The sequence below is a fragment of the Macaca thibetana genome, chromosome 18 (assembly GCF_024542745.1).
Source record: "Macaca thibetana thibetana isolate TM-01 chromosome 18, ASM2454274v1, whole genome shotgun sequence".
NCBI classification, from domain to species: domain Eukaryota; kingdom Metazoa; phylum Chordata; class Mammalia; order Primates; family Cercopithecidae; genus Macaca; species Macaca thibetana.
This window is the reverse complement of record NC_065595.1, coordinates 29441229-29447205: the sequence shown is the minus strand read 5'-3', so window position 1 is coordinate 29447205 and position 5977 is coordinate 29441229. Positions and strand designations below refer to the sequence as shown.

The window sequence follows — 5977 nt, the reverse complement described above, 5'->3', positions numbered from 1 at the left end:
CCAAGAGAGGGTAATAAGACATTTAAAATATTGTTAATTTCATCTTTATCTCATCCTTTTTACTCTTCTTTTTTGGATGTTAAAAAATAATAGTATGATAGTGCAATGTATGATAGTGCAGGGACTCCTGATCCAGCCCAGTGGGTCTCAGGCCCACCCCCAGAGTTTCTGATCCATTGGGCCTGGAATGGAATGGAGAATTTGCTTTTTTTTTTTTTTTTTTTTCCTTTTTTCCAGGTAACCATTATTTCCTTCATTTTGTTTTCATTATAGCATGTTTGCTTATTTTACAGCAAGCAGAAAATAAGCTGGGTCTTGTTTTGATCCAAACATTGATGTTTGAAAAGCTGTACATAATATTTCCTAAAAATAACACATAACATTACCTTTTTAGAAGTTTCTATTAGAAAGAAAATACGAAGTTTAACCTCACAATTTTCCTTTTTGCCACAACTTCAAACTACTGGTACAGTTTTAAATAGACTTTTTGTTGTTTAACCATACATCCAGGAAAATCTCAAAAAATTATAGAAACGTGCATATAAATGATGCATAGCAGAACTTGGACATTAACTGCAAATGGTAAAGAAATGAAAGTTAGAAACACTATCAAATATACAAAGGTTCTAGAATCAATCCTTTATAAACACATTCCACAAACAATATTTAAAAGCCACGTTTTTGTTCTTTACAGGCAAAGCCTCGATTACTAAAACCAAAATTGAAAAAAGTAATCCTTTAAAAGGAATTGTTTCCCTAAGATAATTCATACTTAAATATGTAAGCAAGCATGTCAGATTTTAAAAGATGCTAGCTTTTTATTCTGAAACGAGATTGGACATGTCAAGTTACTTTTGCCCCCAAAACAATCTTTCAGAGAAACACTTTAAATTGTAAATGATATATTTGAATGAAGGGTATAATAAATGAAGGGTATTACTCCATTTTTAGTCAGGCACTACATTGATAACCAAAAACTCAGAGATGTGACTTGCTGAAAGTTGACTAATTCTTTTTCCAAAATTACTTTGAATTTCATGGCACCACAGAATCACCTAGAATGAAGTGCTGTCTTTCATCTTAGCTCACATTAAATAAACTGAGGCATGAAGAGCAAACCTCCCTCATAAAGAGGTAGGCAAATTTGTATACAAACGCACACGCCACATACTGCAAGCATCAAAATTTAGTACTTTTATATTTTATTTTTATGAGATGAAGTCTCACTGTGTCACCCAGGCTGAAGTGCAATGGCGCGATCTCAGCCTTCCGAGTTCAAGTGATTCTCTTGCCTCAGCCTCCTGAGTAGCTGGTATTACAGGCACGTGCCACCATGTCTGGCTAATTTTAGTATTTTTAGTAGAGACGAGGTTTCACCATGTTGGCCAGGCTGGTCTCGAACTCCTGACCTCAGGTGATCCGCCCACCTTGGCCTCCCAAAGTGCTGGGATTACAGCTGTGAGCCACCGCACTCGGCCTAAAATTCAGTACTTTTACATATGCACATGCAAAATCTACTTTGAAACAATTTACTTGCTTCTAACAGCAGTATGAAAACAAAGCAATACCATGGTCAACAATGTTCCTTAAATCTTAGAATAATTGCATGGGAACATTCTTTTCCCCTTAAAATGATTTCTGCCACCACTGAACTGCTCAAATTTTAAGGTAAGTTTTTCTCATGTTTTCTATGTCCAAATCTTCATAGAAACCAAAAGAACTAGTGAAGACTCCACGTTTCAGTCAAAACTCAATCTCCCTGAAAATATTGCATAATCCGGTTGGCATCATTCCCTAAAACAGTGGGGTCAACAAAAGAACTATTCCCCATTGCATGATAAACAAACGATTATCACGGGCCTAGACATCTTGTTAAGACATCCAGGCCCAGCCTGAACCTAAATGTGTCTGAGCAATAGTACTTTACTGTGGCTACAACTTCACTTTTGTATCATTCTATCTTATTAGCAAGCTACATTTCTAAGTTAACAATTCTACCAAATATGAATATGAAAGTTTATTTTTAATAAGACTATGTGAGGCCGGGCACGGTGGCTCACACCTGTAATCCTAACACTTTGGAAAGCCAAAGTGGGTGATTTGCTTGAGCCCAGGATTTTGAGACCAGCCTGGGCAACATGGCGAGACCCCATCTCTACAAAAAATTTTAAAATGAGCCAAGAATGGTGGCGTGCACCTATAGTCAAGCTACTTGAGATGTGGTGGTGGGAGGATCACTTGAGCCCAAGAATTAGAGGTTGCAATGAGCTTTGATTGCATCACTGCACTCCAGCCTGGGTGACAAAGCAAAACAGCCTGTCTTTAAAAAAAAAAAAAAAAAAAAAAGAAAGAAAATGTTGCAAATTATGGCCAAGCAACATCTTTTTGCCACAAATTTCAAACACGAAGAAAAGAATCTTTTAAAAATATACAGAGACACCACGAACTGGTGGTTACCTATAACCTTAAACAAACTGGACTCTTTTTTGTTTGTTTGTTTGTTGAGACGGAGTCTCGCTCTGTCGCCCAGGCTGGAGTGCAGGGGCGCGATCTCGACTCACTGCAAGCTCCGCCTCCCGGGTTCACGCCATTCTCGTGCCTCAGCCTCCCGAGTAGCTGGGACTACAGGCGCCCGCCACCTGGCCTGGCTAATTTTTTGTATTTTCGGTAGAGACGGGGGTTTCACCGTGTTAGCCAGGATGGTCTCGATCTCCTGACCTCGTGATCCACCCGCCTCGGCCTCCCAAAGTGCTGGGATTACAGGCGTGAGCCACCACGCCCGGCCTGGACTCTTTTTTTAATTGTTTTTTGAGACGGAGTCTCGCTCTGTCTCACAGGCTGGAGTGCAGTGGCGCGATCTCAGCTCACTGCAAGCTCCGCCTCCCGGGTTCACGCCATTCTCGTGCCTCAGCCTCCCGAGTAGCTGGGACTACAGGTGCCCGCCACTACACCCGGCTAGTTTTTGTATTTTGTTTAGTAGAGACGGGGTTACAAACTGGACTCTTAAAAGTGACTTCTCCACAGCATATCATTTGAATTATTACCATTGCCTGGTACAGTGTTTTTAAAAAGAAGTGTTTTAAAAGCATCGTTACAATATTGTGTTCCTGATTTTTTTTTTTTTTTGAAACAGGGTCTAATTTTGTCACCCAGGCTGGAGTGCAGTGGTGTGATCTAGGCTCAATGTAGCCTCGATCTCCTGGACTCAAGCAATACTCCTGCTTCAGCCCCGCAGGTAGCTGGTACCACAGGCGCACACCACTATGCCCAGCGAATATTTTAATTTTTGGTAGAGATAGGGGTTTCACTATGTTGCCCAAGCTGGTCTCGAACTCCCGGGCTCAAGAGATCTGCCTGCCTCAGCCTCCCAAAGTGCTAGGATTATAGGGGTGAGCCACCATGCCTGGCCAATTCCTGATAATTTAAGTAAACCAAACTATAAATAAATGATATGTGCCTAAAAACAATCTTAGTTTATACTATCAGTGGCCGTTGGCTTTAGGAGCAGTCCAATACCTTGATTTAGATTTTGAACTAGAACTAGACTGTGATGTTGACTGACATTTGGATCTAAATAGTTCTTTTTTCTTTGATTCCTTTTCATATCTTGAGCCAGGATTATTTAATATGTTTGGAATCTGATTTATTTATTCATTTTTACTTACTTTTTGAGACAGGGTCTTGCTTTGTCAGCCAGGCTGGAGTGTAGTGGCACAATCGAGGCTCACTGCAGCCTCCACCTCCCAGGCTCAACCAATCCTCCCACTTCAGCCTCTCAAGTAGCTGGGACTACAGGCATGCACTGCCATGCCTGGCTAATTTTTTTTTTTTTTTTTTTTTTTTTTTTTGTAGAGACGGTGTTTTGCCACGTTGCCCAGACTGATCTCAAACTCCTGAGCTCAAGTGATCCTCCAGCCTCAGCCCCCCAAACTCCTGGGATTAAAGGTGTGCGTCACTGCACCCAGCCTGGAATCTGTTTTAGAGGTGCCTCTAGTTTTGGTGTGGGATGCAGACCCAGAATGTGATTTAGCCTTCATCCAAAAAATATGGATTTTGGTGTTTGAATCCACCATTGTCAGAATGGCTTCTGCTACTCTGTGGTTTTCCAGTTGGTTGATTTCTAGGACTGTAAGATCTTCTATAATTGTAATCAAAAGACGGACTTCTGGATCTCCTTTAATAACTTTGGCTTCTAGAATCTCTGTATCTGTCATAACCATCATGGCGTGAAGAACTGTACACATTCCTCTGTTCCTTAGCTTTCATCTGATTTGGTGTCTTCTGATTCCCCTGTGTAAACTGTATTTCAACCTGATGTCCACAAATCTATTTCCTGTCCAAATTATGCAAAGCATCTTCAGCATCACGAACATCCTCAAATTGAACATAAGTAAATCCTCCTGGATGGCAGGTGTGGAAATCAAGTGGAACATAAACATCTCCTGTAAGACCATCATGACCAAATTTATCCTGTCCATCTGCAGACCTGGTGTCATTGGCCACGTTCCTGATGGACAGAGACATGTTTTGGAGGATTGTGCAGGTAGTGGGACATGACGATGGCGTGATTCCAGGCTGGAGGCCCTAACAGACCAGGCAAACTGTCCACAGCTCTGCTGTTAGAAATTTGTATTGCCAACAAGTTCCTAGGTGACGATGATGCTGATGGTCTGGGTACCACTGGTCTATAGAAATGACCACAGCCTGAATGAAGACAAGCTGAAGGCAGTGAGGCCACCTCTGCCCTTGTCAACCTTGCTCACAGGTGGAGAAAAGACTGTCACCTGAAGACTGATGATCTCTCCCCACAGCCTGCCACATGCCTGAAATTCACCCTCAGCGCCGGACTCCTTTGGACTCCTTTGGACTCCTTAGCCTTAAAGTTGGCTTTGCAACTGCCTCTAGAAACTAGAAGCAGTGTTAGCGAGAGGCGAGCAGGGATGCAGAGCGCAGGGATGCGGAGGAGGAGGGGTTTGTGATCCCACCTACCAGCCTCACTGCTGAGGGCACAGGCTTGGAAACCTCAGGCTCTGATGTCAGAGATAGCTGAACTGGTTTCCCTGTGCAGCCGCTAGCTAGCTTTTGACCTCAAATCTCAAGGAAAAAGACCTTATTATTTCTAATTCTCTTCCTGCCTTCTAAGATGGGTGGGTCTTGGTAGCTGCAGGCTCTTGTCTGCCGGACTCAGTGTGGGTCGTGGGCCTGTAAGCATGGAGGAGCTGGTAGCGGGAGCTGGGGAGTGGGAGGCTGCTGTGGAAAGGAAGAAGGAGGAAGCTGGGGCCAGTGAGAAAGCACTGGGGAGACCTAAGAGAAGGAAGCTGTGAGCTATTGGGGGTGCAGCCCACCCTGTTCCTCTGGCCCTGCATGTTGCCATCATCTTCTATGGAGCAGGTCCCGGGAGGCTGAGTCCATATCCTGGTGGGTGTGAGGAAGGCCTGGTGCAGGACACGTGCCTGGTAGGGCAAAGTTGCCAAGTAGATATTAGGACCTTCTCCGTTCCTCTCTGCTCCAGGACTCCTTTCACCTCACACATCCATTTTTCTTTCTTTATTTTTTTGAGATGGAGTCTTGCTCTGTTGCTCAGGCTGGAGTGCAGTAGTGTGATCTTGGCTCACTGTAACTTCCACCTTCTGGGTTCACATGATTCTTCGGCCTCAGTCTCCTGAGTAGCTTGGATTACGGGAGTGAGCCACCAGGCCTGGCTCATTTTTGTATTTTTTAGTAGAGACGGGGGTTTCACCGTGTTGGCCAGGCTAGTCTCGAACTCCTGACTTCAAGTGATCCACCTGCCTTGGCCTCCCAAAATGCTGGGATTACAGGCATGAACCACCATACTTGGCTTCTTTATTTTTTAAATATGCATTTTTATAAGGGATTCCTGAAAACCAGAAGCAGTGACACACCAAGGGATGTGACTTTAATCGCAGGATTTCCTGGACAGCACAGGCCAGGAGAGAGTCAGTGTCCTTCAGATTGG

At 43.5% G+C, this 5977-nt stretch overlaps 1 pseudogene; it reads right to left on the bottom strand.

The window, feature by feature from the left end:
• Positions 1-2911: 2911 nt before the first annotated feature.
• Positions 2912-5977, bottom strand: LOC126941324 (serine/arginine-rich splicing factor 10-like; annotated as a pseudogene).